We start from the raw sequence: 14269 nt of genomic DNA on the forward strand, positions 1-14269 counted from the left end.
TTTCAAATGATACAACTAATTTGCCCGCTGTGTACAGAACAGAACAGAAGAAAGGACATTTTGTAGTGTTGAACAAAATTCGATTTTGTTCATAGCATCGGTTCCTGCTTCATAGGGGGAGGAACCACATACCCCCTACGTCGACCTTCTATCTGTTCAGGAGTTCATTACATTTTTTTAATAAGATTATGTGTTCTGTCATGGATGACTACTAGTCATGGGATGTCCCGCAGAGAGAAGGGCTTGAGTGGACACGCCCTGTGGTCACATTTTTATGTCTTCATCCAGAGTTTACCCCACCCACCGCAAACCTCCTGTCGTCCTCTCACTCTGCCTTTTCCCCGCTTCGCAACGTAGCCATCCTACAGCCCCTGCTACACCCGTAACATCGACCACCACGGCATCCGTTTCAGGCCAAACGGAGGAGCAGGTGGGTTACTTTAACCTGGATATGTCTCACCAGGATATGTCTCACCAGCGACCTCCGGCTTGTCACAATCCTGGCATGCGTCGGGAACAGGAACACCTTGACACCTTTCAGAATTGGACTCTTGCTACAGTAACTCCAGCCGAGCTTGCCAAAAGTGGTTTCTACTACCATGGCCAGGGCGACAGAGTGGCTTGCTTCAGTTGTGGAGGCCAGCTTAGCAACTGGGAACCGGGAGATCGGGCAGTATCAGAGCACCAGAGGCATTACACCAACTGCCACTTCGTTCGAGGTGACCGTGCAGATAATGTACCTTTATCTGACGGCGGCCTTTCCAATGTATCTAACTCGGCAATGCAACAGTGTGAAGAAAGGTCGCTCACATTTGTCAACTGGCCCTCAAGAATAATTGTTCGACCAGACCAATTGGCTAAGGCTGGTTTTTACTATGTTGGTCGTAATGATTACGTGAAGTGCTTTTGTTGTGATGCTGGACTCAGATGTTGGGAGTCTGGTGATGATCCATGGGTAGAACATGCCAAGTGGTTTCCAAGATGTGAATACCTGTTGCAAGAAAAGGACCAAGAGTTTGTTCATCAGATTCAAGCAAGATTTCCAAGACAATTTGAACAGCTATTGACTAATGGAGACAGCAACTCGAGAGAATTTGTTGATCCACCTGTTGTACACCTGGGTCCTGGAGAAGACCTTTCAGAAGATGCAGTGATGATGAACAATCCTGTGATCAAGTCTGCTTTAGAGATGGGATTTGAGCGTTGCCTGGTGAAGCAAACCGTGCAGAGCAAAATTCTCGCAAGTGGAGAAAATTACAAAACCGTTCAAGAGTTGGTGTCTGATTTACTAAGTGCAGAAGATGAGAAGAGAGAGGAGGAGCGAGAGCTTCTTGCTGAGGAAATGGCATCAGATGGTTTTACTTTTCTTAAGAAACATCATCTTGTCATGTCACAGCAGCTAAAAAGTGTGCAGAGCTTAATGGACCATCTTCTAGAGGAGAGCATCATCTCACAGAAAGAGTATGACATTATTCGTAACTGCACTACAGTCAAGCAGCAGACAGGGCAGCTCATTGAGTTAGTCCTGTCGAAAGGAAATGCAGCAGCAGAGGTCTTCCGCAACTGGATCAAGAAGAATGATGTCTGCCTGCTGAGAGAACTGATGGCCCAGACAAATGAAGCTGCATCACCGAGTCAAGATCTTTCAGACTTGCCTATGGAGGAACAGTTAAGAAGACTTCAAGAGGAGCGCACATGCAAAGTTTGCATGGATAAGGAAGTGAACATTGTCTTCATCCCCTGTGGTCACCTAGTTGTGTGCAAAGAATGTGCGCCTTCTCTGCGCAAGTGCCCCATATGTAGAGGATTGGTCAAAGGCGCTGTCCGTACTTTCCTATCATAAAGTGAAGATATTCATCATCCAAGTAACAACAGTTTTTGGATGTGCAAATTTACACCAACTCTAATTGTTTCACATATAACTGTCGATTGTTAGATGATTTATCTAACAATTGAAATTGACGATAGGTTAAAATATTTAAATTTTTATATATTAAATATTCCTTTCCCTCCTTTCACGTAAAAATACCACGTATCAACTGTAATTCATTAGCTTAACCATGTTGTTTCGTGGCACACACACACACACAAAATAACCATGTAATAATAAAAAAATAAGTGTAATAGTTAGACGGGTTTGAAGTGTAATACTCATCTTTCACGTCAATGTTTCGTAGACATAGCAGAAAGATGTTCTAAAATAAATATGATTTGTTTAGTCACTACTTGAAGGACCGTCATTTAATTCTCTTTATGCAATATTTGTTCATGTTTTTCATACATTCCTATATGAACATGTTTGACCACGCTCTGTGACTATATACTTTTTGCAAAAACTGTACAAAAACAAGATATAAACAGCGTAATATGTAAAATGTCAATTCAAACGCTAAAACTGATCACTATAGTGGCTTTTCTGTATTTGTTTTAAATGGCTCATGATGATACATTTACTTTTAACCCACGACCTCTAGAATTTAGGTTCTACCAAAGTGTGGAACTTTAACAGCCTCGAGCTTGGATGAATATGCCTCTCTCAGTGCAATAGTCAAATGTGATTCTGTTGTAATAGTTTAAGTGTAAAACAGCATGCACTTTGTGTAATTCGTAGATAGAGGGAAAGTTGTACTAAATGAAATATCAATTTAGTCAGACAGAAAGACTATCACTTAAATTCTTAATTGTCATTTATTTCAGCTCTCAAAGAAACGTCTTCGCCTAAAACACATACAGTCCAACATACAACATGAGAAACAGCGTTGTGCTATCTGAACAAGATGACTAAATCTAGCGGAGTAATAAAAACCATCATTTGGAAACTTTTGTGTATTTATTATAAACAGCTCTTTTCTTAGTGATTTGGTCTTTTGAATCTTACATGGATTGTAAGGACATGTGTGATTCCTGTATAAAGATTATGTTTTAAAGTTAGTCTATAGGGTGTGTAAAAATACACCCAAAGAATTAAGCAACTATTTACACACATACTAAGTAGGAGAATATCTAACTGTATATTGTAGATTGTGAACACTCCATTACCCGTTTATTTGGGGTCAGAGAACATCCTTAGCTCATACATCTCTTTAATTTTGTGCTGGATGTTGAAGTGTTAGTGAAGTGAAGTGTAAAAGATAAAGGTATTAGTTAATAACAACAGACAAACAAACAAACAAACATTAAAACAACATGGAACCATGATATTAATATATAAAATATGGTATAATTACATGTTGAAGCATAGCCTACGCACAGTTTGAAAATGACTTCCATAATATTTTCTTAGTAAAGCTATGTCTGGATTATCCCAACGCATAGTTTTGCATCTGGGGGGTGAGACCTCTCAAAGATTACACCAATATTAGCTCTCTCGAACACTGCATGTTTGCACCCTGCCTGAAACTTGGTAATTAACATGCATTCCCTATATGTGGTTGTTAAATGCCTCAGGTAATTCATATGAAATGTAAGTTGTTCAGAAGAAAAAAGCATCAGTCATACATTCAAAAGGTCTAAGTGAGTACAATGTTTTGTCACAAACACATCTAAAGCGTTTTTACTCGTATGAGGAAACCTCTCGCAACATTACTAATCAATTAACCACATAAATATTGCATGTCATCAGACTGTTTTAAAGAAATTAAAGCATGAATAAAGGCGAAACTTTATTTAAAGAAGATAGATTTCTGCTTTTGCAACATACTACTGTATAAATGTTTGAAGTCGTTTGTGTCTTTGGTAATTTACTTCCAATCCATACTTTGAAGCATCATGATTTTAGGTCTGTTAAAATAGAGAATAAAAAAAAGAAATAACTATATGCCTAACTGAGAAAAAAACTGTAGGGGTATATAAAATATACAATCCTGTTTCTTGGTTTAGTGTAATACCAGTTTTTGTAAAGCAAGAGTTGTATTAATGTTTTTAAAAAATAGTTTGAGACATATTTTAACTACTGTTGATATGTTTAATGCATACACATTGTAATGGTCACTTGGAGGATTTACGGCAATTTGAGTTAGAATGACAACAGCTCATGTGTGTAGAGGGTGTGTCTGTGTGAGATGCGAGAGCTGTGCAGGAGAAGAGATAACGCTCTATCGACTTTTGTTCTCTTCCTATTATTTGCCTCTTTCACTTTGTGAACCGAGTTGGATGTTTATTTATGTACTTTTATACGAATAAACCCCCACGCATGTTGACGAGTGACGGCGCGTACGCCTAGAGTTATTATGTCTAATCGTTTACCTAGGGTGACCATACGTCCTCTTTTTCCAGGTCATGTCCGGCCGGGATTTCGAGATCGCCCAAAATATCCGGGATTCGGCTTTTGCTTTCTCGTCGCCATTCATTTTGTTTACATGCACACCTTTTGATTCAATAGGACTGAATTAATTCCGATTGGTGAATCTGAATGTAGTGTTTACATGAACGCTAAACAAGTGATCGGTTGCTAAGAAAATTCCTGTGTTTTCGTCTCGATCGGGATCCGTGTGAAGCAGAATGCATGACCTGCAAAGCTGGCATGTACGTGTCAGTGTCAAATAATGTAATAATGTAAACATAATGAATGGTGACTGTAGAAAGCAAAAGCCGAATCCCGGATATTTTGGGCGATCTCGAAATCCCGGCCGGACCACCATTTAAATATGTAGCTACCTCTGCACGTGTGTATTCTCCTGCGTTGGGGGTGAGTGTTAGGGGGGCGGAGACTCGCTTCACAGACCAGTCTATTTCTCATTCGTGTTGTGCTTTCGGAGCGCAATGATGCCTACGGAACCGTGTAGGCTAAGAGATATTTTAGCTAAAAACTAAACAACACTTAGTAGCAAATCGTATTGTTAAAAAGTTTTGCTTAAAAACTATTCACTTTATGTATTTTTTAACTGTTGTTGTTTGATATGTTGCTCACGTAATTTACCATTTTTCTGGTATCTTTAAAAGTTGTTCATGAAAGACATTCTATAACTTGTTTTAAATTATTTAACGTTGACTTTTTTTGTTTTTAACAGGGTTTAAAATCTGTATGTGAAGGAAAACATTCTTACTTGTTTTACATTTTTCTGAGGCCTAACGTTTTAAATACGACATCTTTGTATTTTAAAGGTTTGTATCATTTTAAAAAGTTGTATGTGAAAGTGTAACATGTCTGTGAAAAACAACAAAAAAAAAAAACTGTTTGCCTACCGCTTACGTTTCACGGTTTTAAAGTTTAAAGCACATAGTTTTGGACAGATTCATTATTTTTTACTCCAAAACGCATTCTCAAACAATGATCAGTTTTCTCCATTGGGATGAGGTGGATTATCTTATCGAAGAGTGAATAAATCAGCAAGTTAGTGAATATTTGTTAACTTCACTAAAAGTCCAAAATGAACTAAAACATGAGTTTTTATTTTTCTAAACAACTATTATTTTTTATAAATGTTATTTAGTGTAATTATAAATAAATCTAGTGTTAGGTGGGCGGAGACTCGGGTTTACACATGATCTATACTCATTCATGTTTCTACCTACGATGAGTGATGTATCATATGGAACTTGTTTTAAATGATTGCACATTATTTTTTGTTGATGTTGTTTTGAACGGTTTTCTAAATCTGAATGTGAAGGACCACATTCTAACTTTTTTCAGATAACGTCGTAAAATGTACGAATACTAAACCATTGCATTTTAACTTTATACATACATTGTTTTTAAAAAGTTTTAAATGAATGTGGAAAACAAAACTCTTCTTTAATTAAAAACAACTCACTGATCTGTTACCCAATACATAGCTGGTGTGGGAGTGGTCTAGGGGTGGGAGTGGTCTAGGGGTGGGAGTGGTCTAGGGCTGGGTACTGGGCAGACCTCTGAGACCCCATTCTAACTTTTGGGATGTAACCGTGTGGACGCTTTTCGTTGAACTCCTCAAGAGGACTTTGTAACTTTTGGAATTAAAATCTCTACACCTTTGGTCTTGGATATATCTTTGATGTGGAATATACCTTTTGGATAAACATTTGGTCTTGGATATATCTTTGATGTGGAATATACCTTTCGGATATACATTTGGATATACATTTCATGTGGAATATACCTTAGGATATACCTTTGGAGATAATAAGAGTTTTGGCTCTCTTTCAACAAACGGATTTGCAAAAATGTAAGGCTATTTTTTAGAGACTGTGATTTTTTGCATTCTGTGGTTTTAAAGTCGGCATGAAATCAAATTTGACAAATCTTCTTCTTATATGTAATATTGTAGTGTTTATTATAAATGATTTATCTGTGCACTTCATTATTTTTTTTAAATTCATGTACCCTTATAATCTTTAATCAAATACATTACCCTTCCCTCCCCCCTCGAAACGACCTCTCTTCTCTTTCGGTCACGTGCCATGGTGAAAGGGTGCGGCCAGAGCCGATGAGGGTGCGGCTATCGAGATGCTCTCGAGGGTGAACTTGACTGATAACAGAGAATGTCTAATAAGGCTGATAACTTGACTTGACTCATCTTGGTTCGCGGGAATAATAAAATAAAATAAAAAATCCTTCATGGGAGGGTAACGGTGGGGAGTCCGGTGGAGAGAAATCCTCCACAACTGAACGTAAACTGGCATTCAAATCTGCCTCGATTTTGTTTGCAACGCCAAACCTCCAACGATCCAATCAATTCCCGAAGGACGAAATCAAGCCCCGCCCTACATTTTTTTCTAATTTCAGAAGCCGTTTCACTCGGATATGCGTCACAACAAGGAAAAAATTACAATCTCAACTTCCGTTTCATGCCGACTTTAATATTATGATGTGTTTGAGACACTTTTTTATGTTCGAGACAGATATTTTATGTTAAATGTAACATTTTACAGATAATGTGTGAAAGTTAAATGTTTACAAATCAACATTTTTAAAAGATTATCTTTTTGTAATGAAAAACTCTCTTAACTCGTTTTACTTTTCTGTAGATGACTGAATATATAATTTTTAATGTTTTAATGTTTTAAAATGTTGTTTTATTTGTTTTAATACTAACTCTTTTTCTAATAAATCTTTTAAAGAAAAATACAATTTTTAACTTTTTCATTAATGTTTTAACATTTTACAAATGTATGGACATTAAAGACGTGTATTTTAACTTTATACAACGTTTTATACACCTTTAAACACTATGTAATTGTGAAAGTATACCTTTTCGATAAATGTATGTTAGAAAAGTACAAATTTAAATGTGGATCGTAGGAGAATTTTCCCACGGTCACATGACCTGTCCAGAAACTGGGGAGAGGTGTGGATGTTTGTAGGAAAGGGGGCCGTGGAAGGAATTTTCCCACGGTCACATGACCTGTCCAGAAAGTGGGGAGAGGTGTGGATGTTTGTAGGGAAAGGGGCCGTGGGAGAATTTTCCCACAGTCACATGACCTGTCCAGAAGTGGGGAGGGATGGGGATGTTTTCCCACGGTCACATGAGCTGTCCAGAAAGTGGGAAGGGGTGTGGATGTTTGGTGGGAAGGAGGCTATTTTATTTTTTGATACTGTGATTTTTAACAATGTTTGTGTTTTATGTAAACAGTTTTACAAAATACTATGTGAAAGTTAGATGCTTACAAGTCAACATTTTAAAAAATGATCTTTTTGTAAATGCAAAAAGTTGTTGTAATGTTTTAACATCTTGAAATAACACTAACTCATTTTTTAATAACTCTTTTTAGAGAAAAATGATCTTTTTGTAAATGAAAAAAGTTGTTTTAATGTTTTAACATCTTGAAATAGCACCAACTCATTTTTTAATAACTGTTTTTAGAGAAAAATTATCTTTTTGTAAATGAAAAAAGTTGTTTTAATGTTTTAACATCTTGAAATAACGATAACTCATTTTTTAATAACTATTTTAGAGAAAAACTTAATTTTAACTTATTCCACTGCTGTTTTAATGTTTTAAAAGTGATTAATGTACATCTGTCTTCTTTAATAAAAACACTGATCTCATCTCTGACTATGTTTTATTGTATATTTCTTAAAAAAGTTTTAATATACACTGTTTAGAACTACTGAGCGTGGGAAATTTTCCCACGGTTAAGATGTTCAACCCATAAGGAGGTGTGGCGTAAGTCCGATTTTCCCACGGTGTGTACGTACAGCCCATAAGTGGGAGGAGCTAGCGTGGGAAATTCCCACGGTCAAAAGGGGCGGGGCTTTGAGCAATAAAGCAATAAACCTGTCAAAAGTTTGATGGAAAGGACCCTCCATTCTCTCTCTCACTGGATAGTGGACGCCATTGCTTTGGCATACCAGCAGCAAGGTCGACCATGCCCCCTTGGTGTGACGGCCCACTCCACTCGGAGTGTGGCATCCTCTTGGGCTCTAGCGCATGGCGCCTCGCTAACAGACATCTGCAGAGCTGCAGGCTGGGCGACACCTAACACATTCGCGAGATTCTATAATCTCCGAGCGGAGCCAGTTTCTTCTCATGTACTCGCTTCAACTAGCCAGTAAGAGATTCCGCTCAGGTGTCTTCGCTTGCTCGCCATTCCTCTCCACGGACGGGATACGTGCGATATTTTCCTCAGGTGAGCCTAATAAGCCCTGAGTCTCCTCCAGCACTGACGACGTCAACGCCAGAGTTATGCCACCGGCAGCTTTCGCGCTTGGCTAGGTGCCTCCATGTGCATGGTTCCCCTCCGGGCGACCCCCACATGTGTATTCCACTGTAAGCCTCTTTGAGCATGTGTCTTTCCTTTGGCAAGCCACCTTGCCACCCCTGGGGTTGAAATATTCCACCTGCGGCTGGACACCCTAGTGTTATTCCGTATGCAGCCCTTCGGGGTCATGTGTATTCCAAGTCCCCCCCTTCGGGTTGGGCATGATTGCATATTTCCACTGGATATGCTTCCCAGTGTACCTTGGTATTCGTGTGTTAAGTAGGACTCCTTCGTCCGTGCTAGTCTCACGACAGGGAGCTCAGACTTACGCAGGGCACTGGAAGACAGTCGATAGGTGGCATGATTACACTGGGAACCCCATTCGTCGTCATCCGACGTAACTCGGAGTGACAACGAAAGGGAACGTCTTGGTTACGTATGTAACCCTCGTTCCCTGAGTAGGGAACGGAGACGTTACGTCTCCCTGCCACTTCCGCTGTACCGCTGGAACGCCTGAGTTCAGTCTCGGCTCCTCAGCGAAGACATATCTGCATGTTGCCAGCGCACTTCCTTATATACCCCCACGGTGGGGCGGAGTTACGCTATGCAAATTCCGCAGACCCATGGCATTTCATTGCCATTGGCTCGTTTTATATACTCAAAGATGATAGGATTTCTAAGCGAAACCCCATTTGTCGTCATCCGACGTAACGTCTCCGTTTCCTTATTAGGGAACGAGGGTTACATACGTAACCGAGACGTTCTATCACACAACATGTAGTCACATACATGTATCCTTACTTGGCATATGTAACGCTTTAGGTATTTACAACACCTCTGGTCACTACATGATAAAAGTGTGAAAATTAATCGTAAGAAGAAGTTTATATTAGTTCAAGTTTGCTCTGTGTGGATGTATTGTTCTGTTCCAGTGATGTTCTGTGACTAAATCTGAAGGGAAAAGATACCACCTATGGGGTCAAAGCCTGTTCCCCAATGGTATATGCTGCAGCTTTTGCAAGAGGCATATATACCCTTCGGGTCCCAGCAAGTTTTCACCAAGGTGGTAGGACCCAGCGATCCATTTTGCCCCTTTGCATACCTTGTTTATTCGTGTAGCCTGCTTCCATATAATCAACATGCACTTGCTTAGCATGTCTTCCATTGGGTTATTATGGAATCAAACTAATCAAGAGTTTTAGACTTTGACAGGTTCTTCTTATTTGCTTTCATGTTACTATAGACAAATATGCCTAGGGTTTTGAAGTTCTATCACACCACATGTAGTCACTTACATGTATGCTTACTTGGCATATGTAATTCTTTAGGTATTTACAACACCATTGTTCACTATATGATAAAAGTGTGAAAATTAATCGTAAGAAGAAGTTTGTGTTTGTTCAAGTTTGCTCTCTGTGTGGATGTATTGTTCTGTTCCAGTGATGTTTTGTGACTAAATCTGAAGGGAAAATATATAACCTATGTGGTCAAAGTCTGTTCCCCAATGGTATCTGCTGAAGCTTTTGCAAGAGGCATATATACCCCTTGGGTCCCAGCAAGTTTTCACCAAGGTGGTAGGACCCAGCGATCCATTTCGCCCCTTTGCTTACCTTGTTTATTCGTGTAGCCAGCCCTCCAGATAATCAATATGCTCTTGCTTAGCAGTTTTTCCATTGGGTTATTATGGAATCAAACTAATCAAGAGTTCTAGACCTTGACAGGTTCTTCTTATTTGCTTTCATGTTACTATAGACAACTATGCCTAGGGTTTTGCAGTTCTATCACACCACATGTAGTCACTTACATGTATGTTTACTTGGCATATGTATTTCTTTAGGTATTTACAACACCATTGTTCACTATATGATAAAAGTGAGAAAATTAATCGTAAGAAGAAATTTATATTAGTTCAAGTTTGCTCTCTGTGTATGTATTGTTCTGTTCCAGTGACATTCTTTGACTACATCTGAAGGGAAAAGATATCACCTATGGACTGAAAGCCTGTTCCCCAATGGTATCTGCTGCAGCTTTTGCAAGAGGCATATATACCCCTCGGGTCCCAGCAAGTTTACACCAAGGTGGTAGGACCCAGCGATCCATTTCGCCACTTTGCTTACCTTGTTTATTCGTGTAGCCAGCCCTCCAGATAATCAATATGCACTTGTTTGCATTTCTTCCATTGGGTTATTATGGAATCAAACTAATCAAGAGTTCTAGACTTTGACAGGTTCTTCTTATTTACTTTCATGTTACTATAGACAACTATGCCTAGGGTCTTGAAGTTCTATCACACTACATGTAGTCACTTACATGTGTGCTTACTTGGTGTATGTAATTCTTTAGGTATTTACAACACCATTGTTCACTATATGATAAAAGTGTGAAAAATAATCGTAAGAAGAAGTTTATATTAGTTCAAGTTTGCTCTCTGTGTATGTATTGTTCTGTTCCAGTGATGTTCTTTGACTACGTCTGAAGGGAAAAGATATCACCTATGGGCTCAAATCCTGTTCCCCAATGGTATCTGCTGAACTTTTGCAAGAAGCTTATATACCCCTCGGGTCCCAGCAAGTTTTCACCAAGGTGGTAGGACCCAGCGATCCATTTCGCCCCTTTGCATACCTTGTTTATTCGTGTAGCCTGCCTTCCAGATAATCAATATGCACTTGCTTAGCATTTCTTCCATTGGGTTATTATGGAATCAAACTAATCAAGAGTTCTAGACTTTGACAGGTTCTTCTTATTTGCTTTCATGTTACTATAGACAACTATGCCTAGGGTCTTGAAGTTCTATCACACTACATGTAGTCACTTACATGTGTGCTTACTTGGAGTATGTAATTCTTTAGTTATTTACAACACCATTGTTCACTACATGATAAAAGTGTGAAAATTAATCGTAAGAAGAAGTTTATATTAGTTCAAGTTTGCTCTGTGTGGATGTATTGTTCTGTTCCAGTGATGTTCTGTGACTAAATCTGAAGGGAAAAGATATCACCTATGGGGTCAAAGCCTGTTCCCCAATGGTATATGCTGCAGCTTTTGCAAGAAGCATATATACCCCTCGGGTCCCAGCAAGTTTTCACCAAGGTGGTAGGACCCAGCGATCCATTTTGCCCCTTTGCATACCTTGTTTATTCGTGTAGTCTGCTTCCAGATAATCAATATGCACTTGCTTAGCATGTCTTCCATTGGGTTATTATGGAATCAAACTAATCAAGAGTTCTAGACTTTGACAGGTTCTTCTTATTTGCTTTCATTTTACTATAGACAAATATGCCTAGGGTTTTGAAGCTCTATCACACCACATGTAGTCACTTACATGTATGCTTACTTGGCATATGTAATTCTTTAGGTATTTACAACACCCTTGTTCACTATATGATAAAAGTGTGAAAATTAATCGTAAGAAGAAGTTTATATTAGTTCAAGTTTGCTCTCTGTGTGGATGTATTGTTCTGTTCCAGTGATGTTTTGTGACTAAATCTGAAGGGAAAATATATAACCTATGGGGTCAAAGTCTGTTCCCCAATGGTATCTGCTGAAGCTTTTGCAAGAGGCATATATACCCCTTGGGTCCCAGCAAGTTTTCACCAAGGTGGTAGGACCCAGCGATCCATTTCTGCCCTTTGCTTACCTTGTTTATTCGTGTAGCCAGCCCTCCAGATAATTAATATGCTCTTACTTAGCATTATTTCCAGTGGGTTATTATGGAATCAAACTAATCAAGAGTTCTAGACCTTGACAGGTTCTTCTTATTTGCTTTCATGTTACTATAGACAACTATGCCTAGGGTTTTGCAGTTCTATCACACCACATGTAGTCACTTACATGTATGTTTACTTGGCATATGTATTTATTTAGGTATTTACAACACCATTGTTCACTATATGATAAAAGTGTGAAAATTAATCGTAAGAAGAAGTTTATATTAGTTCAAGTTTGCTCTGTGTGGATGTATTGTTCTGTTCCAGTGATGTTCTGTGACTAAATCTGAAGGGAAAAGATACCACCTATGGGGTCAAAGCCTGTTCCCCAATGGGATCTGCTGAAGCTTTTGCAAGAGGCTTATATACCCCTCGGGTCCCAGCAAGTTTTCACCAAGGTGGTTGGACCCAGCGATCCATTTCGCCCCTTTGAAATAACTTGTTTATTCATGTAGCCTGCCTTCCAAATAATTAATATGCACTTGCTTAGCAGTTTTTCCATTGGGTTATTATGGAATCAAAATAATCAAGAGTTCTAGACTTTGACAGGTTCTTCTTATTTGCTTTCATGTTACTATAGACAACTATGCCTAGGGTTTTGAAGTTATATCACATCACATGTAGTCACTTACATGTATGCTTACTTGCCATATATAATTCTTTAGGTATTTACAACACGATTGTTCACTATATGATAAAAGTATGAAAATTAATCGTAAGAAGAAGTTTATATTAGTTCAAGTTTGCTCTGTGTGGATGTATTGTTCTGTTCCAGTGATGTTTTGTGACTAAATCTGAAGGAAAAAGATACCACCTATGGGGTCAAAGCCTGTTCCCCAATGGTATCTGCTGAAGCTTTTGCAAGAGGCATATATACCCCTCGGGTCCCAGCAAGTTTTCACCAAGGTGGTAGGACCCAGCGATCCATTTTGCCCCTTTGCTTACCTTGTTTATTCGTGTAGCCAGCCCTCCAGATAATCAATATGCACTTGCTTAGCATTTTTTTCCATTGGGTTATTATGGAATCAAACTTATCAAGAGTTCTAGACTTTGACAGGTTCTTCTTATTTGCTTTCATGTTACTATAGACAACTATGCCTTGGGTTTTGCAGTTCTATCACACCACATGTAGTCACTTACATGTATGCTTACTTGGCATATGTAATTCTTTAGGTATTTACAACACCACTGGTCACTGTATGATAAAATTGTGAAAATTAATCGTAAGAAGAAGTTTATATTAGTTCAAGTTTGCTCTGTGTGGATGTATTGTTCTGTTCCACTGATGTTCTTTGACTAAATCTGAAGGAAAATGATACCACCTATGGTGTCAAAGCCTGTTCCCCAATGGTTCTTCTGAAGTTTTTGCAAGAGGCATATATACCCCTCGGGTCCCAGCAAGTTTTCACCAAGGTGGTAGGACCCAGCGATCCATTTCGCCCCTTTGTAAACCTTGTTTATTCGTGTAGCCTGCCTTCCAGATAATCAATATGCACTTGCTTAGCATTTCTTCCATTGGGTTATTACGGAATCAAACGAATCAAGATTTCTAGACTTTGACAGGTTCTTCTTGTTTGCTTTCATTTTACTATAGACAACTATGCATAGGGTCTTGAAGTTCTATCACACCACATGTAGTCACTTACATGTATGTTTACTTGGCATATGTAACTCTTTAGGTATTTACAACACCACTGGTCACTGTATGATAAAATTGTGAAAATTAATCGTAAGAAGAAGTTTATATTAGTTCAAGTTTGCTCTGTGTGGATGTATTGTTCTGTTCCAGTGATGTTCTTTGACTAAATCTGAAGGGAAAAGATACCACCTATGGGGTCAAAGCCTGTTCCCCAATGTTATCTGCTGAAGCTTTTGCAAGAGGCTTATATACCCCTCGGGTCCCAGCAAGTTTTCACCAAGGTGGTAGGACCCAGTGATCCATT

The 14269-nt window shown here is 38.8% G+C and overlaps 1 pseudogene across 1 annotated transcript; it reads left to right on the forward strand.

The window, feature by feature from the left end:
• The first annotated feature begins 222 nt into the window (after positions 1–222).
• LOC308700485 (putative inhibitor of apoptosis) lies at positions 223–1843 on the forward strand (annotated as a pseudogene). The gene has a single exon. The product of its transcript is annotated as a putative inhibitor of apoptosis (transcript).
• The last annotated feature ends 12426 nt before the right edge of the window (positions 1844–14269 follow it).

The sequence above is a fragment of the Scardinius erythrophthalmus genome (assembly GCF_964197995.2).
Source record: "Scardinius erythrophthalmus genome assembly, chromosome: 13".
NCBI lineage: Eukaryota > Metazoa > Chordata > Actinopteri > Cypriniformes > Leuciscidae > Scardinius > Scardinius erythrophthalmus.